The sequence below is a fragment of the Lissotriton helveticus genome, chromosome 10 (genome assembly GCF_964261635.1).
Source record: "Lissotriton helveticus chromosome 10, aLisHel1.1, whole genome shotgun sequence".
NCBI lineage: Eukaryota > Metazoa > Chordata > Amphibia > Caudata > Salamandridae > Lissotriton > Lissotriton helveticus.
This window is the reverse complement of record NC_136071.1, coordinates 469453751-469477480: the sequence shown is the minus strand read 5'-3', so window position 1 is coordinate 469477480 and position 23730 is coordinate 469453751.

The window sequence follows — 23730 nt, the reverse complement described above, 5'->3', positions numbered from 1 at the left end:
TGTAAATGTAATTAAACAATTCGCAAAGCCCAGGAACCAACACATCCTGGAACACTTTATAGACCTCCCCTGGAAGAGCATCCAGCCCTGCCGCTTTATTATTCTTTATTTTTTTGATGTAAGATTGAACTTCTTCCTCCGTAAAGGGGCTATCAAGTATTTCTCGACCATCGTCTGTTAACCTGGATAACGCCTTACTCTCCAGCCACCGTAAGGTATTGACTGAGCCAGGCGATGACTCCTTCTCGTCATAGAGTTTAGAGAAAAGGGAGATCAGATATTTTTCCATATCCTCCTGATGGCATGATATGGTTCCCAGATCATCAATAATTAGGCTATTTATGTTATTCCTCAACCGATCTGCTCTAATCTTACTGGCCAAAATTGCCCCAGCTTTTTCTCCATATTCGTAATTTTCCATGGCATGTACCGCCCATTGTGCCTTAACTTTTTGGTCTAGCAACCCACGATATTCCAAACGGAGGTGCTCCAATTCAGTTAAGACCTGTGATAAGCTATCTATATGGGCATTCTGTCTTTTAGACTCTAAAGAGGAGATTTTATCTTCCAGATATTTGAATTTCACTGCCTCTTCCCTGTTACTTGAACTGGTCAGGGCATGAATCTGGCCGCGGACATGGGCTTTATAAGCATCCCAAACAAACTCAGGTGGAGCAGAACCGATATTATCTGAGAAGTAGTTACTGATAGATATCTAGGTGTTGTGATAGATCTTACCCTCCCAATCAGAAGTGTGAACATAATAGGAGCATGGTCAGATATAATGATAGGGAGTATTTTAACCTATCGACCAGGACATAGTCTAATCTTGACGCATGTCCGTGTTTTTTACTGAAATAGGTGAAGCCGGGTACCGCCCCCCTCTTGATCTTCCAGGCATCAATGAGGCCTAACTCGTGCATCATATTGACCATAACTTGGCGGGAACGCGGGGCAACAACATGGCGACTGTAATTGGATCGGTCTTGTCTAGGATCGAGAAGGACGTTGAAATCTCCCCCAATAACCACAGGGGAGGTAGCCCCCCCTAAGTTAGACTGAACTCTGAGTAAACAGGTAGGGTCATCTATATTTGGCCCATAATAAGAAACAATTGTTTGTTCGTTCCCACTGAAATCAACCGGCACCAAGACCCATCTACCCGATTGATCTGTTAACACTGACTTTATAGATGCCCCAATACCGGCCTTAATCAAAATTGCAACCCCCTTATTTGCCCCCGTCTGTCCTGAAAAACAGAATGAACCTAACCATCTGAGTTTGTCAAAAATCTCTTTACTCTCAGTGTGACTTAGGTGAGTTTCTTGGAGAAGGATAACTCTGGCCGAGGATTGTTCCAAGAAACTCAGTATCAATCTCCTTCTCCGGGGGCACCGAAGCCCATTCACGTTCCAGGATATAAGGGGTATCTTGTTACAAGCCATTCATGGTCTCCATCCCCCGCTCCCTAAACTGCCACCCATACGCCCATCTGCTGAATAAGAATCTCTTGTGCATTAAGATGAGTTGAGGACTCATTTTATTCTTTTTTCCCCTTGCTACCCCACCCGTGTACCCCATCCCACCCCAACCTCCCCCCGTGCCCCCCACATCCTCCCTGGGGAACCCTTCCTTTCTTCTTGAGCAAAAGCTCTAAGACAGGTAACCCCCCTCCCCGTGTATGGTCTAGTGTAGAGGATATTTATGCATCGCTAGATTTCAACGATAGCAGTGATGACTGCCACCTCACAGGTAAACACATGATCTAGGCTGAGTGAGAAAAAATTTCAAAATACTAATCCTGCTTTCCTATTTTAAACAGCTACAAAACCTAACTATACCGCCCAGTAAGTTGCACCTCCTCTCCGCCTCCCCCCTTACTGCCTGCCCTACCTCCTGCCTAATCTTTTCAATGAGATTATCAGCCTCTTCAATCTGGCGTATGTTGTGCATGTGGTTGTTCCACATTATGCGCAGTGATGCAGGAAATTTCATCTGAGCTTGGGCACCTAACGAGTTGAATATTGTAAGTCTCTTCCCCATCTCCCATTGTTTTATGGCAGTTATGTGGGAGATATCCGAACGGATTGTAAAGGAAAATGAACTAGAAAAGGAAGTTGACTTTATAGAGCCTGCTTTTAGGGCCATGGACAAAATCCTTTCTTTGATAAAGTAGGTCAGGAAGTTCACCAAAATCTTCCTGGGATGCTCCCTCCCAGGATTCCGCCTATATGGGTCACGGTGTACTCTTTGGATATCAGCTAATAAATCTAAATCCACATCTGTGGAGTCCTTCAGGATTGTTGTCTTAAGCAGTGCAACTACAAATGCCTTAATGTCACCCCCTTCAGCATCCTCGGGGAAATTAAAAAAATTTAAATTGTTCTTCCTAGAGTGATTTTCAAGCCTCTCGATGTCATCTTTCATCTCCTGATTATGTTGCACCAATTTATCCATAGTGACTGTAGAAGTACTCATGGCTTCCTTAATCTTGGGTAGCTCTGCTTCTAGGGCATCTGTCCTTAGCAAAACTACCTGAACTTTCCTGGCCAGTGCCTCGCAAGAAGCCTGAATGGCAATCTGGTTGGTCTATAATATCGTGAATCTCTTCCCCATATTCTCCTTCAATCCCAACAGGATATCCGCCAAGGTCCCCGGAGTAGGTACTATCGATAACATAGAGCCTATTTGCTTGCCCTCACTGGTTAGCATGGGACCATCTTGTTTTTTTGACCCATTTGCATCGTCCCTTAAATCCCCCTGGCCCCCCTCCTCAATATCTTGTATATCCAAGGCGGAAAAACTGTTGGAGAGTTCTATCGTTGGGTGGACCATATTTAAAACTGGAGACGAAGAAGACTGAGGCAGTTGGTCAGACTGGGAGGACGTGGGAATACCACCTGCATGGGCCGTATCCAGTGTAATGTCAGCAGCAACCACCCCCATGCTGATTGCAGATCTATTTGAGGACATATTTTTTGCTCTGTCTGTAGTGGATAGGGAGAGAACTTTATAGATGGACTTCAATGAAGGGGTAACTCTTGGTGCAACCGACACAACAGCCTTTGCCTTTTTTCTACCTCTCCCCTTCCTCGAAGGGGTGTCGGCACCGCTTTGATTTATTTTTCCTTTCCTAGTGGTAGCTTTGACTTGAATTACAGGTGGGGAGACAGATGGTTTCAGAAGTGTGGGCGCTATACTAACTGCGCGGTTTCGTAACGTGTAGCGGCTAATTCCCACCCGGGAAGTGGGGACTGTCAGAGGACAATTTGGTTCACTTAAATGGACGCTGTACTGAGGGTTGGGGTGTAGGCTAACAGCATTACAGCCACTTTCCTCCACACAGGGGCCCCACTCCCCCTCCTCGCTACTAGAACCTAATGCAGTGTAAGTTAGAGTCCTATCTCCCCCTACAGGGTTATCACCCCTCGAGTGTTTAGGGATATTATGCGCGCCAACCAGGAACACTTCACTACCTCCCCTCCAGCAACAATATTGTTCACCTACTGGCATCTTACCAGGGTTTTTCCCAGGGGTCCCCCTTACCACACTAATGTCGAGATATAACAGCTGTGTCGACAGTCCACCAAGTCCCTGAGGCAGTCTTCTTGGATCTAGCTGCCACTCCCTGGCTGCGCCCAGCTCCCGGCACCACACCGGCTTTAGCAGCTCGCCGACCATCTGCGATGCAATGTCGGATGCCAAATACCAAATACCAAATACAGATTAAATTCCGGTTCAGATGGCAGTCACACGTATGTCCGAATGTGGCAGGTTCCGATGTTCTCCTGTATCACCACCACTCTGACCCTCTGGGCTACCGGCTGCCGCTTTTCAAAGACTTGTGCCGTCGGTCGGGGGGCTGCATCCGCCCTCCGTTCTCTACTCCTCAATTAATTAAGCAGTGTTTCCCTTTTTTTCTGCAGACGGACTTTTCCCCACATCGAGGATCAGCTCTGGGTGACCTCCACTTTTGATGTGTGCTGCGGCAGATACTGTGATGAGGCTATGCAGAGCCTGCTTCTGCTGTTTGGATTTTCTTTTTTTTAAACGCCAACAGCTCCGTACTGTGGGACCTCGGTGCCTTCTCTCCTGCTACCAGCCGTCCTTCAGCCACGCCGACAGTGTGCTCCACAACGCCAGAGACCAAGACTCTGGGGCACAAGAAACAAACAGTTACAATTTCCCGGTTCAGGCCGAGCCGACCCCGGGCCACGCATGAAGTAAGGAACCGGCCTCTCGAGAAAGGCACCCAAGCCAAGAAAACAAGCGGAAAAAAAAAGAACCCAGGAGGCGATTTCACCACAGCTCCAGCCTCAGGACACCACTAACGGAGTACCCGCTATACACGATGGGGGAGGAGCACCGTCACGGCTGTTAGCTTCCGACCGTCATGCTCCCCTCGATTTGTTTGCATTCTCACCAAATCGAGTTAGAAATGCTTTCCCAATGATTCATATTTGGGGAGTCCTACCGACCGATTACGATGTGTACGGATGCTTACGGACTCGGTTGGGTGAGACTCGCATTGACTTCAATGGGAGCCTGTGTCCTACATGAGAACACAGGCTCCCATTTGAAAAAAGGGTGGTGGGGAACACCTTGCACCATGTGGCGGACACCCTATGGTGCCTGCCACATTGTGCATGGTTGGGAAGAGGGGTCCCTTGGGTACACCCAAAGGCCACATTCGGTCGCCTGCAAGTGAACTGGGGCCTGCAATGGCCCCCAAAGACCGATTCCGAAAGCCGTTTTGTCTCAGTCAAACTGATTCGGAACAGCTGTACGAATCGGTCATCGTACTTGCTCGTTCGGTAACCGTATCCATTGGGCTGTCCGAATGGGATTCAGGCAGCCCGAGGCATTGGGAGCCGAATTGTACAGCCCGGACAGCTTCCTTGCATCGTACTTGGTCATCCAAAAAGGTGACCGATTCAGTAGAAATCAAGGGTTCTGAATTGGTTTCGATAATACCAAATCCCATCTGGAGCCCTTCCTAATGATATTGTAAACGGCCCCTTTGTGTGATTGAGATTTTGCTTAGATAAAAAATTCAATTGCGAAGCATGGGATCAACACAAAAAAAGCAAACTTGAGGGTCTGTTGTTCCTGTTACTTGCAATCTTGTGGGGTTTTTTTAGCATGAAATTTGTCCTGAGGTCCAAAGTGGATACGAGGATTAATTTGTCGCTAAACATTTGGTCCAAATACAAGATCAGCATTTTGAGCAACAATGTGTAAATTGGAGGTTTTATGGGTAATTTTCACTAAGAAATGTATGCACATTTTACAACGGCTTGGTAAAGATCTAGTGGGAAGAAATTGAATTGCAGACAGGAATTTGACATTGTATAGAAATGACATGGGAGCAGGCTGTATGTGAATTGAGTTCCTGCTCAATGTATACAACCTTGTGAAGGATCACTTCGGTGATATGCATGACTGTTTCCCTGGAAATGCCACAGATGTTAGTCCTCTGCCTGTAAATCCTCACACTCCTCACAAAATTGTTCTTCAAACTGGGGGGAAAGAACAAAAATAGTCCCTAACATACTGAAACCTGTTTTTTATCTAGGCCTTGCTTTCTTTCTTATTTGGGAAGGATGTGTGTGATTGGTTGGTTTTGTTGTGAGTTTCACCTGTTGATGGATGTAGTGGATTTCCCACTGAGCAACTCCCTACACCCTTGCAGTGGAAATGTGATACCTGTGGCTGACATATTGTTGCAGTAACAATTTTATATTACTTGTTGATTATTTATAAAAGGAAAAACTATATATAAAATAAAAAAACAACATTTAAGACATGTATTTTCCTATTTTCCCCATATGTATTTTTAGTGTTATTTATTTCATCTGCTGATTTCTATGAAAGTGTGTAGCGATGCTAGTGATTTGCCATGTGTGGTGACTCTCTCCAAGCACTCTGAAGCACATTTTAGCCTGTAGTAGTACTACTTTAGTAACATTAGTTGCATCTTTTGTGAATCTCAAATGTCTTACTTTTTTGGTGTTGTGTTTTATTATTTGCTTGTGCCTCCATAAACCAGGCAGAGGTAATATGGCTGAGCCTCTGGAGAAAGTAGTGAGAGTCCATCAGTCCCATGATGGAGCACAGTGCCCAGAGTGGATGTATGACGTTACAACGCATGCTTTTACCACGCATGCTGTTACAACACAGTTTTTACAACGCAAACCTTTATCTAACGCATAGCGCTTTGGGGTGCTGGATAGGGAATAGTTTAACTCCAGTCCCCGTGGACACTAGGGAAGGTGTTGGATAGTAAATTAAATCTATTCCCTATCCTAGAGCGCCTCCCAGCGCAATGCGTTGTAATGGTTTTCGTTCTAAAACCTGCGTTGTAAAAGCACTGCGTTGTAAAAGTTGTTTTGTAAAGGATGTTTCCCGCCCAGAGTTCATGCCACCCAGGACTGAGGTCCATCGCAGATGGTAGTAAGTTGGATGCAAACAGGTGGCGAACCAGGTGCAATAGGCAGCCGAGTGAAGGGTTGAGCACTGCTAGGTGTGGAAGTGGCTTGCTTAGCAGCAGGTGTGGATTGCCCCATCTCGCTCCTCCGTCCTGCTGCTTCATTGCACTCCCTGCTCCTGCTCCAACTCTACCTAGCCACCCTACCCTGCTACAGGGGACTGTAGAAAGGACAGCAGAAGGGCTACTGCTTCCAGAAAGAAAGGCCAGCGGGGGAAAGATATCAATACTTTCTTTTTTTTCTGCCCAAAGAGCCCCCCAAACCCTTGTGCCCCTCTTCACCAACCAGTGATGTAGCTCTACCGCCTCACCACATCATTCCTCGTCGATCTTGGGGCCAGACTGGGAGGCTGCTGCCCCCTTCCTTTGGGACAATATCATCAGTGAGTGCAGGAGTGTAACAAGTTGGAGGCAGGGAGAGGTTGGAGGGCCAAGAGAGGTGTGATGAGTCTGGCTGCTGCAAAGGCTCTTATCAGTATGAGCCATCATGAGATTAAATCATAAGCACCCAGGAGAGCTAGGAGTTGAGCCAAGAGTGGAGAAAAGAGACATGGCAGAACAGCAGCCATAATATAAGCCATAATATAAGCATTACAGTTGATACCCTATGATTTGGCCCTGATAGTAGGCCTCAAACTAGGCTAGGTGTATTTGCTGGGAAAACAAACACAGCCAAAAAAAGTGCAAACGTAGGTCTTAACAGAAGACTGTACAGACGTGCCCAACTGAGAGTAGGTTGTTAGGCACAGAGGAGCACAAGAGGTCTACAAGAGGAGCACAAGGGATCCCACATTAATCTGAGAGGGTAAGATTCACCCCATCTGTGGCACCAACATGAAGACAAAAACGTCTAAGCCACAGCAAATAGTTCAATTCAGGACCAGCCACAAGAAACGCCTCTTGAATTCAATCTAAATTGCTCGCAGTTGCTGGGTATGCATCACATTCATTCACAGGAAAGATGGAAAAGACAATGGAAAAAGCCCAGTGCTATAAAAGGCTGTTTAGGCTTCCCCGTAACACACAAAATGCCTTGATCCATTTAGAGGTTGGTCTCTTACAACAAAAATATAAATATAGGAGCACCCTGGTAAAATTCTGGTTTTAGACAATAAAAGCCCAGAATGGATCCTTTAAGGAGGTGCTGAAAATGATATTCGAAGGGGGACCAAACCCATGGAAGAGGTATTGTCTTGAGACAGTGGCAGAGTTGGATCTATCTACAGTGTGCTGGTCCCAACAGGAAGTAAACTACTAAGTAATAAAGTAGGCACTAAACATCCAAATCATCCAGTTATCAAGGAAGGACGACACAGCCAGATTCAAGGTCATCGGAGTGTTGGCAGGCCTAATGAAATCATATAAGAAAAAACAACATCCAGACGTACATGAACAGCGCCCTTAAAAGGAAATGTTTGAAAGAAATTCAATGGGTGCGTTTAGTGCCACTGCCAATTAAGGAACTCAATCCTGGCTGGAAATCCCTGAAGATCATAACTATATACAGGCTATGTAACCACAGTGCAGAATCACTGGCACACCTAATATGTTGCTGACCTGCTCTACTCCAGTACCACCATAAAATACTAAAACCAATGTTTCTAATGTGCAGGGTCAGAAAATGTGTTAATGCAGTTCCCTTGCTCATGTCCCGCTCAGTGCCCTCAGATCAGGCCCAATTCGGCAAATTTATGAACATGGCTCGAAGGCTATTAATTGAAAATAATATACACACAAACTGTGCGGTTGAAATGGAGGGGCCCATGAGAGACTGATGCATCAAAAAGACTCTTTACCAGAATCAATGATTATATAAGGGACAATTTTTTACGCCAATCTTTTAACTGTAATTTTAACTCACGCATTTTAGGGCAAAACTTTACTTCATAAATGGTGTGAGACCTGTCTCAATTGTCCCTTTTTGATACTGTGTTGCCATTTGCAATGATTTTAAGTAATTATGCAATAACAATTCATTCATTCATTCATTCATCATTCATTCAATCTCATGGCAGCATGAAGAGTTCTTCAACATCTACCATACTTAATGTATTTAAATCCAACAAAGAGGTTCACTTGGAAGAGCTTGTGGGAGAGGAAGTCATTGAAAGTCCAAATGCACCTTTTCCTCCCCCTGTAGATATAGCTGGTTCTTCAGTTAGGGCCAGCAACCCCATTGGATGCAACAGGTACTGCAGGTCCAATGGAGGAAACTGGACAAGCAGGACCAGCAGATAAAGTAGGACCAGGCGAGATAAGGGATATCTAATCAAATGGATAGCATTAACACAAATCTTGGATTTCAATCAAGAGAAGCCCAGCAATTCATAAACAATGCAGCACATATAGTAACATGCCTAGCACATGTCCATTCTCAACCAAGTAATTGCATGATTTAGAATAAATCTACCTCAGATAATGAACATTTAGGCTCATCCAGCCTACAAAGGTCATCAAGTCCATCAAGCTAATTAAGTCTACGCTGCTCCTGCTGCCTTGACAGTGCATTTGGAAGTGTTGAGCCTCTCATGCAAAGGACCCAGTACATGCATGAAAACAGACAGCAAGAGAATGCTTCTTACAAATCCAATAATTTCCAATGATGGTCTATAAGTGAGGGACCAAACCTATGAACTCCAAAGTCATTCTGCCCACACCCCAAAATTTAAAGCTGCAAGAAACATTGGATCAAATCCCCCTCATGTCAGCTTTAAGTAGACGTCAAGTGCTCTTGCAGGTCTTAAAAAACTAGTGAAAGAGATAATGAATCACATAAATAATTCCAAGTGTTGGGCTACTCTGTGTGGCACATTACAGGCAAGCGTGAATGAAATGAATCATCATTCAAACAAACTGAACACCATCACAGTGTTAATCTTGGAAGTTGATATCAACTAGATGTGTTAAATAGCCTGATATCAAGGTGCAGAGAGACCTCGGCGCAAACTTTATCAAGTGCCATTGCATTCAAATTCTGGAGAAATGGAGCACACTGCCACAGTCCTTAAGCACCTTGATGGAGGAGATAAAGAAAAGTGTCAGACAGCCAGAAGCACCACCCATCGACAAGGAAACGACTAGTACCACTGCAAAGATCAATTAACATTTCGAGTGCATTAATAATTCACAAGCTGAAAATGATTAAACTTATGTGGAATCACAAGCACCATTTCCCCCAAACCAACTTCTTTGTAGATTATTATTACCTACCCTACCTCTGGAGCTAGCCCAGATATCTATTTGTTATTGACCACCTCATCAGAAATATGAGAGCATGCTCAGAAAGCAACATCCCTCTGTCACCAGAAGTGGTGTGCCTCTGCAAGGGAAAATTGAGGACTACTGCACTCAATCAAATCAGCAAAGGGCCTCAGTGCAAAGAAAAATTGGTGCAACAGCTCCTTCCAATGTCCAAACATAGTACACCCAACAACAAGGGGGCAACATCGCAAGCAGAAGTGCGGAACATAACAGAGCACCCCACTAGGCCATTAGGGCAGGTGACCAAGAGTTAATGCAAAAGGCTCTATAAATAAAAGAAAAGTGAACTCAGAAAGTTCACCCAAGCATAAAAGTCAACTAAAAGGAAACTATTCCCGATATTCATCAAGAACCAGACTGGAGGCGGGTGGGCGTGGCACGTCAGGGACTCCTGTAAAAAATCAGGAGAAAGGAATGTCAGCTGGGGGTGACCAAGGCTCAACAGACATTTTGGTGGACTGAGGCAGCAACCATAGACCATCAAAACAGCTTAATCAAGAGACAATAAATTCGGCACGAAAGGGTGAGCAATCAGCTAAAGATAACCTAAAAGAATGTAAAACTACATGCCCAGACCACTCCCACCTGCATACTGCCAGGGTACAAATCAAGACTAGCTTTATGCAATTTTACCAAGAGCATCAATCTTCTAACAACACATTTAACCCAGATCAGGGTCATTTTCAAGGAACTCTGCACACCAGACCATCAAGTGCACCTATACCTAATAAACCTCTGTCCCTCAATATGTATTTAATGGTTGCTCAATGTCCTAAACCATGGAAATCTGCTAAAAGTATTCAAAAACACCAATCTAGAAAATGTGCACTCTTCAGAAATGTTATCTGTAGAATTTCAAATATCAATAGGAGATCAAGTCAAATAACCATCATTGATAATCTTTTTAACCCTCAAATTAGCCTAAAACATTTTTTGTTTAACAGAAACATTCTGGGACTGGGAAATCAAGCTCTCACTCTATTAAGATCATCACTATCTTACCCTTTTAGTAGCTACTGGTTATGACCCCACTTCCCCCAAAAAACTGAGAGACCATTGCAGCAGTCAACATTATCCACACAATATTTACATTCAGCCAATGAGAGAATACAGAGGACGTTAAGACAAATATTGGTCAACGGAAAAGAGGAGAACAGCCTCTGGGACATTTGTTATCAAAATGGAAGGGCCTCTTAGCCCCACAACATGTGGGAAGGGAGATTGCTCTTGGCTCCCCTTGGCTGAGAGAGGAAAGACTCACTCTGATCAACTGTGCAGGTAAAACGGGTCTCCCCATAGGTCAAATCTACATCTGCTCTTGGAACATCTCTGGCTCCCCGGAAAAAAATTATGGAAACAGAAACCATTAAGTATTTGAGGAAATTTCAGATTATCATTCTACAATAGACTTGGCCGGAGCATTCAGAGCCTCTGATAGGGTACCTTGAATACAACAAGTTAGCCCAAAGATCAAGACACAAGGGCAGGCCAAAAGGCAGTCTCAAAGTATATGTCTCAGCACAACTCAAGACAAAGGTTGAAGAGTTATATTACACTGAGAGTTGGCTCCAGGAAATTAAAATACAAAATTGGACGGGAGAGCAAAACACCCAAAAACAACAACCAGTTTTACTTAATGTATATATCAATCCTGCTTTCAAAGAAAATGTGGCAGTTATTATCAAATTGGAACTCGTTCTCAACAACCTGATGAAGGACAAGGAAACACATTACATTATAATATTAGGAGACTTCAATTCAAACTTGTGTATCCGTATTAGATAGAACAAAACATCATGGTACAAAACGAAGTGTGGATAATTTCAACACAGGTAGCATCAGTCCCAAGACAATAAAGATACTCAAGGCACCCACCTAGCAGCATCGGGCTTGTGCATCCTAAAAGGAAAGATTCCGAGGGGACAAACCCCAAGCCTGTAAGCACAACGCACAAAAGACAACATCAATAATAGATTTCCCAGAAGCCATATTGTCCCTCTTTAAGCATATTGGAGATTTTAGGATTGAAGAACAAGCAGAAAGCAACCACAATCCACAGATACTAACTCTGTTCTTTGGCAAAACCTGCATAAACCAGCTAACATTTTAATCTCTGATTCAAGCACAGACAATGTGAAGAGATTACGCAGGCAACCAAAGTCACATAAAGCTATCCTCTGCATGACCAGTCAGGACAATTACCAATGAACAGCGCATAATGCAATCACTAACTGGGAACAATACTGTGAGGCACTATTGGGAAAATAAGGAGAAAAAAGACCTCCCTGTTTAGCGACACTGCCAAAAGGAAACACCAAAACACACAGGATGATGGACAGAATGTTGCACAATGGAAAAACATTCAACCCCAGTCACAGATCTGGGTTTATTCCATCGTTATTTTGCTCACCAAGCCACCCCCGTTCAGACATGGCAAATCAGTCTTGGCCCTGTGCCTCATGTGAACAGTCCAGCCCGAACTGCCAAGCCAAGTCTTCCCTGGACCGGAATCAAGCATCCTAGGACCGGTTTCTGGCTATCAGCCGTCTTCAGCCAGGATATTTTGACTCCAGTGGCTTAATGAGCACGGGACCCACGTCTGGGCATACCCTTCCCACATAGGGTGAACAGCAAAACACACAGGATGATGGACGGAATGTTGCACAACAGCAAAACATTCACCCCCATGGGAGTCAAAAAAACAGAGAATACCACCTACTTAACACTAATAACCCCCATCTGGCACAACAAGAAAGAGTGATGATGCTGCGACGTGAACACAAAAAGGCAGCCTGGTAGGCCAAGAAAGAGCACACGGATACATTCAAGACAAACATTCTCTATACATGCAAAACAGGAAAACAGGAAACACTAAAAATGTCTGGAAAATATTCCACAAATTGATAAGGAACCCACTGGACTGGCGTTAACAGTGTAAACATAGCAGAGGAGGTCTGGGCTCAGTACCTTAGGAATAATTAATCCATTGCAGCATCTGGCTGTTCAAAAAGTCCACAATGCAAATCAACAAACATCACATTAGACATTGAAAAAGAATTGCCTGCATGCCCAACTGGAAGTAAAGATTACCAAGACGATACATTTTACATGCCCATTAACAATCAGCAGAATTACAAAATTTAACACAATCTGGCAGGTGGAAAATCGTGATCACTAGGTATCCATAGACCAAGAAACTTGCCTTATAGAAAACATCATAAAGAATAGTAGATCACTGGCCATGCTTTTAAGGCCCAACACACAACATTTGGCTAAAAATTTGAACACCCTGTACAGAGCTATCAGATTACATCAGGCCCCCTGGACTCCTGACGTGGATCTATAATACATCCAATCTTCAAAGGCGGCAACAGGATTAATACAGGCAACTAATGACTGATTGCACTGCTTGATATTGATTCAAAGTACTATGCCAGTTTGATACTACACGATCTCTCAGCATGGGCAGATATCCTGGTGCTTATCCCTTGGAATCACACAGACTTCCGTGCGGGGCAGCTGCCTTTGCAATCTGCATGGTAAAGGCCTTCAGCACAAAAACACCTTATTTGCCAACTTTGTTGATTTGAAGGCTGCATTTCACTGTGTTCCGGAGAATTACTCTGACAGAAAATAGCAAATGCCAGGATAGGGTCAAAGCTAGTGAAAGCCATCCAACTTTTTTACTTTAAAACATGGCTCTACCTCAAGCTAGAAGATGGAACAAAGCTATCCTGGAAAACACTTACAACAGCCGGACTGAAGTGGGTGCATGCTCGCCCCACTTGCTGTTCACCATCTACATCTCCAGCCTGTCCAGAGATCTAGACACCCTCTAGATACACATGTGCCAAACCTCTGGCGCCGCAATCTCACATCTTGTAGGCTGACGATCTTCTCTTACTGGGCAAGACGCCATCAACCTGCAACATCTCCTAGACCCCCTATTTGCCTTTAAGTTGTCGAACAAACTTAAAATGAATCCCACAAAAACCAAAATTGTCAAATCCATCTGGCTCTTGGCACATCAAAGGAAAGATGCTCACTTGTGAGACAAAGGACTAATTTCTTGACGTAAGACTAGATGCTGGGGACTCCTATATTTCGTATATGGGGCAATGAAATGCAAAGCCACCTCCCTGCCCGTTAGGTTTACCGCCCTTTCAAGGTCAATGAAGGGCCCCCTCCTAACGCCTTTGCAGAAGGCAAACTTTCTACTGATGAAGCAAGGTGAAGAACAAGATTTTGATCGAACTTGTGAAGTTAATCTCCCATAATTGTAATCAAATTAATAAGCTTGTGGTGAAAATTACTAATCAACTTAATTTAAGAATACATTTATCAATACACGCGGGATAAACTAATATGCTTTATGTTGCAAACTCAGGAAAAAAAAGAATAAACTAACCTTGTTTATTGTCTTTGTTAGTATTAAATGCGGCTGTTTAACTAACAGCATGTGCTTATTTTGTGTGCTTATGTTATGTCTTTTCTGTGACGAAAGCTCAAGGAGTTCGTGCAGTTCCTAAAGGAGAAGTAAATATAATGCTGCCTGATTGTGCTTTTGCTAGGTAACATAATTAACAGGATTAATTAGTAAAGCGGGTGGGTAACAGAATGGGTCTCAATTCTTTAATTAATTGATGTCTTGTGTTTTTTTAATAATAGTTTCCAAAGTGAGGCCTAAAGGTGGTTCAGAAAACATGGCTGACAGAGCTGCAGACGCAAAAGATTGTCCAGAGTGAAGTCCTTGCACATGCGTAGCAGTGAAGATTTTTACTGCACTATCATCGTTAATTGAAAAAGCAGTTCTTTGGCTGAGTTGAACGTGCTCATGAAGAAAAGGCTCAAGGACAGAAACTTAAAGGGGCAGATTTATGAAGGCCCTGCGCCGCCGGTGCGTCACTTTTTCCCATGTTAAAAGTGACCCACCGGCGGCGCAAGGCCTTCATAAATCTGCCCCAAAGTGTCTGCCAAGGCTAGGAAGTAAATGTTCGAAACTCGAGGAAAAGTAACTTTCTTGAGGAAGCTGAAAGATGTGGAAGTGAAAGACAATAGGGCTTATGTGAAGCCTGGACCTGGTCAGGAATCGGAGATGACCTAATGTATTTTATCATGGACTGACACAGGACAGCCAATGAAAAGCTCGGATTTGCTTAAAAGAATGTAAAATGTAGAACGTTTAGCTAGAAAGAAAGGTATAAAACCTGACACCATGGGCAGGAAAAAAGCTCGCTGCAAAACTCTTTTCTTTCCGATTCCTGATTGACGTGACATACTGTTGGACTTTTGGCGCACGTAAGGACAGCAGACTTTAAATGATTTTTCCTTTCTAGGTGAAGTGAGAAATAGACAGGGAAATAGTTTTAGGGAATGGAAACTGTTATTCTGCTAATGATTCATGTTGCTGAGCTTGCTTTAAAAATGTCAGTTTATTAAATCATTCCCTTATTGAAATGTTGCTTACTTATTTGCTTATAAAATAAATATTCTAAAACGTAAAAGCTTTTCCTTATGAAAAATAAAGTTAATAAAATTAGATTTGAAGAGACAAGCTGGTCTTGTTTATTCATGATCTAGTTACCATCAGTTGATCCAATCGCCTTGGTGGTCTGATTATTAAATAATGAATGTAAAAACCATGGTAAAAATAGGTAAATAGCTGTTGTATATAATCTTGTAAATAATATGTGAGTAGTTTAGTTAATCATACCACCTGATTCAGTCGCTCAAAAATTGTCTCATTGGTGTTATGGGCCTTTATATGTGTTTCATGAGTAATGGTGAGTATTGAGGTGATAGGTAGCATTTTTGAGACAGTTTTCCAAACAGAGCGCTGCATCACTACCAACCCTCACTTATGGCTGCAAAGCGACACTGGGTAAGTTATCTAAGCAGGTAGACCAATTTTTGACCAAGTACTGTCGGACTGTGTACACACTTTCAAACCTCACCTCACAGGCCCACATGACCTTGGAGTTCAGTCTGACAAAACAGTCCTCGTGCTAAAAAGTCCTTTCCTAAAGATGTGCTACAGATTCAAACATGAAGAAGGAAACACATTGGCGCTATGTGTCTGGCAACAAATAAACAAACAGAACTCCAGGGGGTAGATTTACAAGCCTTTGCGCCACTTTGCGTCACTTTCCATATATTAAAAGTGACGCAAGGGGCTTGTAAATAAGCCCCCAGGTCTATGTTCCGACGTGCATTTGAAAACGCTCTAAGTCACTCAATGCTTGAAGCCTGTGGACATCATCTAATGTTTTCAAAAAACAACTATCATGACTAAATCCCTCTCTTTTCAAGAGGATAAAAAACGAGGCTGGCGAAGAAGCCCGCGCCTGACAGACTATTAACACCTAGAAGTCGCTCAGTCTCCAGCCATACGTTGGTAGGGGTACGCCCATCAAACAAAGCTTAGGTTTATGCTGCTCCGGCTGGGTGTCCACCCAACACTGGACTAATCTAGGCCCTCCTGGGTAGACTGCAGATTGGTGGCGCTCGGAGAGACAATGATTCACGTCCTCTGCACTTGCCCTGCTATGTTTCCATGACCAAGAGAGATACTTCGAGGCGGTCGTTCACCATGATACGAACTTGCAAACAAGCTCTTATTGCATCCCTTAGTCCTGAGCAGGCGGGCAACTAGAGCCAAATTTCAGGGGGGGCTGGAAAATATTTCGGGGGGGGCTAATTCTTCCAACCACGGACAAAGTGGCTGTAGGAAGGGGTGAGCACACTAAAAAAGCCTCATTTACAACTAAATGGTCTTTTAAAGACCTGTTAAGTACTCGGGTGCGGCTGCAATTAGGTGCTCGCCAGCCCGCAAAGCTGTCTCCGCCGGGCTGAAAGACACGACGGGGGCGGGGGGTCTGAAGCCCCGTGAGCCCAATGGGTGTTGCTCCTGAGCACACCCAAATACATTTTCAGATAGTGAACTTTTAACAATTTTTAATGAAAGTGTAAAGGCCTTTAATCAGCAAAATAACCTTTTAAAACAGCTGACTCCGCGAAAAGAAAGTCATAGTAAGGTGCTGTGCAGCTCCTGGCAACTTGACCCGTCACCTTCCACCTGCGCCAGAAAAATGCGAGCAGCCTAAAGCTGAGACTACTTTTCAAGACTATAGTCAAGCTCTGTAGCACATTTTGCACACTCTCGAGACACTTCACGGCCTTTGACTTTCAATAATACAAATTCATTCTAAACTCATTTAAGACATTTATATTTATGATTTTTTTATAATGCAGTGTCTGGTTTTGAAATTTCTCTTACATCTATACCTTGAATTGCGGGAGAGTGTATTGGTTTTAATGAATTACGGCACTTTTCTTTCAAGTAATGAAAATAAAAAAATAAATAGTACTACTGGAGTATTGCTTTACACACTTAAAATTGCTTTCTTGACTAGCCCCCTGTAATTAAATATTTGAAAGTTTTTGTATTTAGCACAATAAAGTTGGTGAGAAAACCTTAGTACAACGTATGTGGTGACACAAATACAAATTTTGACAAAATAGTCCTCGTTTTTATTCTTATTGTAGATTTGTAACATGAACTCAAGAGTCTTGTTGAGCCATTTGGCAGAGTTCTGACCCTGTTGTGCTAATCTGCGAGTATTAGAAATCAGAACGGCATAGCGCGCAGTCATGAAAGCGATGTGACCCAATTTTAGAGTGTGGTGTAAGAAGTTCTAAAACAACTTACAGAAAGTAAGGTTTGGAAGGTTCACTCTGTGTCAAAAATGACTGAAATTAATTAAAAAAAACATTCATGAGATTATAAGCATGATATTCTAAAAACATAGGGGGATATTCTCAAGAACGCGTGATAAACATGGCAAAATTAGCTTAACGCAACTTTGCACATCGCAGTCTATCGTGACAAAATAACACTGTGTTAACGTTGTATTCCCAACATGGCGGTACCATATGATAGTCACACTCTAACGCGTCAAATGACCACATTAAAATTAACGTGATGTAGAAAAACGTGAAACACGAACGCGAAAATAGTACCGATGAGGCCAATCGCGATACAAAATCAGCGATAACCAGCGACAGGCCTGCAATTCCCACGCGTCATGCGGGAAAAATCACTATAAAAGTAGAAAAAAACCATACAAACAAAAGCCAAACAGCAAAGCACAATGGAGGTAGCCGGAGCAATTACAGAGGACAACCAGAACCCCACAAACCCCCCGGAGTACGAGCCTTGGTCCTCAGGGTCAGGGAAGGGCAAGGACAAGAAGAGTAGTAAGAAGCAATTTAGTCTGCAGGAAAACAGGATCCTGATAACGGAGGTGGTAGAACACCATCAACTACTGTTCGTCACCTTCACTGTGTCATTGGCAACAAAAAATGGAATATGGCAGTCCATCGTGGACAAGGTGAATGCAGTCGGAGAGCTCAAGAGGACAATGGAAAAGGTCAAGAGGCGCTGGAATAATGTGAAGCGCAAAACCAAGCAGAAAGTCGCCAACAACTGGAAGGGAGCAATGCAGGCTGGAGGTGGAGTCCAGCGCCACAGGAGGACCTGGACGAGATGGAGGAAATGGTGTCCACAGTCATCAGTGGAGACACGGTGGCAGGAGTTGGGGGACCGGACACTGCTGAACATGACTGGACACAACAACACCAGGGTGAGTAACAACCAGGGACTGGGGGGACAGGGGGAGATGGGTACAATGGCACACATGCACAATTAGGTATAGCACATCTGTGGGCAAACCATGCCCCACACCCCCAACTCCCACCAAGAGACCAATGTACCCAAGTATGCAACATCTCAGCACTGTATAAGCACAGAAGTCTAAGGCACACCACATGAAAGGAATAAGGGGCAGCAAAATCAGAGCTGCAGGACTAACTCCCCCAAAATGCAGCACACACACCTAACATGCAGAGCACATCAACATTGACAACAATGTGATACATACCGCAACACGTCCACAACAGAACAGAGGACACAACTGGTGCCGCTTGTGTGTGGAAACTGGCCAATCACATTTGGCATTGCAGGGAAAATATGTGTTGACAATGTACAAGTACAAACATACATCTGTGATGTTGTTGAAATGTCCACTGTCCCGCATCAAATAGGCAGCTCCTCCCAGTCACAATGTACACTGTCATGCAGTCTGAATGGAAACATGTACAATGCACCAAATCACATGTGAACACAATGTTAAACTGCATCTCCCCTTCACATTGCAGAGGGAAATCCAACACCTCCTGCAGAGCAGGCCGAACCTCTCTTCTCTGATGACAAAGAGGACCACCCCACCTTCAACCCCGATGCCCTCCAACAGCTCGTGGACAGCCTCTGCACCCCACCTCCAGGAGCAAGGCAGCCCAGCTGCTACGAGGAAACCTCACCCCCTGCACAAAACACACAGCAGGCAACACCCACCACCACGGCTGCCTCCCAGGACCCCCACGAACAACACATGGCCTTCCAACGCCGTGTGCTGGGGTGCCAGGAGAAGCTGACTGAACAGGTGCGGGTGGGGTTCGACCACATGGCAGCTGAACTAGATGCCATACATGGGTGTCTAAGTCCCATCAGGGACCACTCACAGTCCCTAACGGACACCCACAGTCCGCTCCATGAACTCCAATGAGCCATGGGTGACATCGCTGGAGTCCTGACTCAGAAACAAGAACAACTGTCTAGTCAGAGTGGCTTTAACAATGTCACCCGGGAGTTGGAACACATGAGGAGGATCATGGAAAACATGGAGCGGACACAAGGAGAACGAGCGGCTGCCACAGCTGCACAGCAGCGAGAGGTAGCTGGGTTCTTCCATGCCCTGCAGACCTCCTGGCGCTGATGCATGCTGTTGCTACCACTCAATCCACATCTCCGCCCTCTGAAGTGTCAGTGGCACTCAGTGCGGCAGACATTCCACCTCCGGCCCCTGGGATATCACTGCCATATAGTGATGGAGAGAGAAGACCACCACTCACATGTGAGGAACATGAAACAGCAGAGGACAAAGATGCGGAGGAATCATGGTGAGAAGGATGCAGTAGTATTCATCTCCACATATGGCATGTTTGGTTCTGCCATCTGCATGATCACCTTCCACCGTCCCCCCGATGCACTCTGCGACACTCACCTTGGACCTCGACATGGACTGCCATATTCTGTTTGTTCATCAATGACACAGCTATCAGACTTATGGACTGGACTCTTCCTCTTCCAATATACTTGCCATTCTCTGAAAGACTCTGGCTGGCCCTCCCTGGGCCAACAATGTAAAGTGGGGTTTGCATGGCCCTGTGTACTGCTCCAGCTACAACACTCCACTGAATGTGCATTAAACGTTCATATTCACACAGGTATGTCATGTCTATGATCTTTCAAGTGTGGAAGCATGAATGAATTTAGGGTCAGTGATTACCCCTTACGTCCATGTTGCCTATGTTGTGGTACTTGGGTCACAGGGTGACACATTGCCGATTGCGGTCTGAGTGGTGCCGGCACTACAACAGGGACACACATATTAGTTACTTCCTTGTAAAGCCCAGGATGGAACCACGTCTATAGCCCTGGGGTCATTGCTCACACCCTTACGCTGGACTGGCATACGCCAGGCCAGCCCACTCAACTTACGCTCACAGGGGGGATGACAACGCTACATGTCCCAGGTCTTCCTTGTAGTGATCTGCTGATCACAGGTCTAGTTGTCAGCATGCCACAGCCAGTCCCTCATGGCTGGTTCACACACACACCATACCCATTCACAGGACAAGTGACCCTGGCAATAAAAAGGCCCGGGCGCACGTGCTGGACGCTATTTCTACTCTCTATCTGGGTGTATCCATGTGGTTATTATTTATACATGAGGGCCTAGGGCCCTGCCACATCACATTCCCCAGTGCTGGAGGTGACATGTTGGCATCCGCACCACAAAACTCAATCATAAAGGGTCCATGACTTGCGGGGCACAGACTTGGTGGCACTGGATACACTGCGGCCGGCACAGGCACACCGCCATGGAACAGTGATTTTCGGTGCACTGAGGTAGCGGCACCTTAAGTGCTGAGCAGGTGTGCAGCCTGCGATGATGCCCTGTCCTGGCGGTGTGGACTGGTAAGGATTTGTGTGAGCCCTACTGGACCGCGGTGTAGGCCTGAGCCAGTGGGCAGTGCTGGCTTACCGGCACATGGCGTTGCCTCGCGGGTCACAGAGTAAGTGGCACCTAAAGGGCTGAGCAGGTGTGCAGCCTGTGATGATGCCGTGTGCACTGATATGATCTCTGCCATAGCGAAATTAAGATACATAATCAAGTGTGTGACCTGGTGGACCATGGAGTGGGGCTGCATGATGTGGAGGGTGCCATGTTCGCGGGCCCCGGGCTTGGGGCTTGCACCAGCACGTAGTTGGCCCTCTTGGAGACACACCGGTGGCAGAAGGTGAGCAGTGAGGCCTGGGTGTGCAGGGGCGGGCAGTTACCCCTGGTTGGCGGGAGGGGCTGGGGTGCAGTAGCTGTGTGCACAGGGGTGGGCAAGCAATGATGGCATGTGCAATTGCATGTACTCTGCCATTCATGAATCTGGACTCTGTTTCAGATGAGGGACCTGGTGAACTGCAGTGCATACCGGCAAGTGGTTGGAGACACACCAGTGGCAGCAGTTGAGCAGTGAGACCTGGGTCCGCAGTGTCGGAACTCTCTCTCCCTCTCTTCTTTTCACTTTCTCTATCTCTCCCTCACTTTCTCTCTCTCTCTCCCTCTTTTTCCCTCTTTCTCTCACTTTCTCCCTCTCTTTCTCTCTCTCTCTCCCTCTCTTTCTCTCTCTCTCTGTTTTTCGCTCTCTCTCTGTCCTTTGATGAGTGCATGACACACCTTCTTATCTAGAATTTTTCTTGCAGTCTGTGACCGACAGATTGTCCTGAGAATACCAGCCATGACTCTTCAAAATAGTTTTTTGAGTTTATTTGAATAAAATGTTTTGTTTGGTAATTCAAAGATGAATGATTCATTCTCTTTTTTCTGACCACACATGCATGTTAAGTGTTGTGATAATGCGACATCAGGTGAATTATTGATGTAACATATCTTTGTCTGGGTGGGGTGCCCAGGGTGGGGCTGGTGTAGGGCCCCTGGGGGGATGAGGGGGGTCCTGGGGGTGGTGGCGGTGGGTGTTGTGGTCCTCTTGGGTGTCCGAGCTGCATGATCAGTGGCTCCATGGCATCTGTTGTTCTTCACGTGTGGCTCTGGGATGGGCTCCCTTTTCTGGTGCAGGTTGTCAGCCGACATTTTTTATCAGGTAAGAGCAGGTGTTAAAATCCTGCTGCTAACGTGCCTTATCGCCTGTTTTGGGATCTTATCGCCAAACTGGGTGGTCATTGACAATGTTGCGGAGTGGTGTTGTCGCAGCTTTTTGCACGGGAACGCCTACTCTGCATATCATTAGCAATAGTTGCTGGGCTCATCTATGGTGAAGTTTTTTGTGGCTGGTATCGCAGGTACACTGATGATATGGGCTGTTAGCACCAGCTTGTGAATGGGGCAATAAATTTAAGGCAACTTTGGCTGCGATAAAATGCCGATAACTCTGCGATAAGTCCTTGAGAATATGCCCCATAGTGTGGTATCCTGTTATTGCTAATGTTCTACCATTTTCAATACCTGCTCAGCCTGTTTGAATGTGCTGTGTGCTGCATGGAATGTTGGAGTGATGATGCGTTTTGGAATGTTGGATGCCTGTGAGGTGAAGTTGACAGTTGAGAATGGGCTGAGCAGGAAGCAGGCTGGTGGGGCTGCTTCACTACAACTCCTCTACATGTAACCTACTTCAATAAATCTACTCAGCTACATCTTACCTGCATGGACATCATTACTACATTATTTTGGCGACGAGTTGGTGACTACGTAAGCATTACAACTGGACTTCATGGACCTGGCAGCCAAAAGAGGACCTAAAGATGAAGCAATCTACAGAGCCTACAGAAACTGGCAACATAATGTACAAGAGGAGGTAAACACTGAAAAGAAAAACTGCAAACAAGAAACAAGGGAGTTCTACACAGAACAACAAAGATGTCTACAATAAAAAAATAAATTCCTCACAGTAAAACAAGGATGTCAACAAGAAACATAAAAAGATGAAGCACTACGCCTTTCAGCCTCACCAGTTTTATCACCATCTGCCAGCCCTAGCCCAGGCTTGCTGTGCTCATCTGGATAACTTACTTGGGAATTTAGATTTCACAAGCACTGATACTGACATCAAGTACAGAAAACTACTGCTTGTAAAGTCTGTTGACCCAGAGAATGGACAGATACATCACAGAGTTTTTGATATCCTGTCTACAAGGATGTGAACAATTGTCTCTTCCAAAAATCTTCTATGGCAAGTGACATAACTTGCAACAACGGTGCTTCGGTTTCTGAGGAGACGCGTAGCTGCACGAAGCCTAAGTGTGCACATATGTTACACCGCAAGCTGATGATCATGATGTTTGTCTGAATGGCTCTGTCTAGCTCTTAGGATATCTATGGTGGCTATACTGGACCACGATTGGTGACTTCAAGAAGGCGGTATGGTACACACTTTTCTAATGATGTGATATTTCCTCAAGATAAGGACTTGTTCTAGTGGGTGTCAACTAGCTGTCCTTAACTGTGAATGTCATCGTGGGCAATGTTGTTACTGACTTCCCTCCTCTCCTCTAGGAAGTTGTGGTGTTTTACTGTCTGCCTAAGATTTGCTTATTTTTACAGGTGTGGGACTTTGTTGGTGAGTCAGTTTCTGACCATTATTGTTTCCCTCCTCTGAGACTTGGGCCATTAAACCGCTGCTTTGCGGATTGCATTGAAAGACACTTAACAGTTTCAGCGCGCGCTCTCCTACCTTTGCTCTCACCCTGTGAAACCTTCAGCGTCATTGCAGTTGCTAGGCAGTTTCTCTAGCTGCTCTAGAACGCATTTCAACATGTGCTTGCCGGGAGCCATCCGGCACAGCGCATTTTA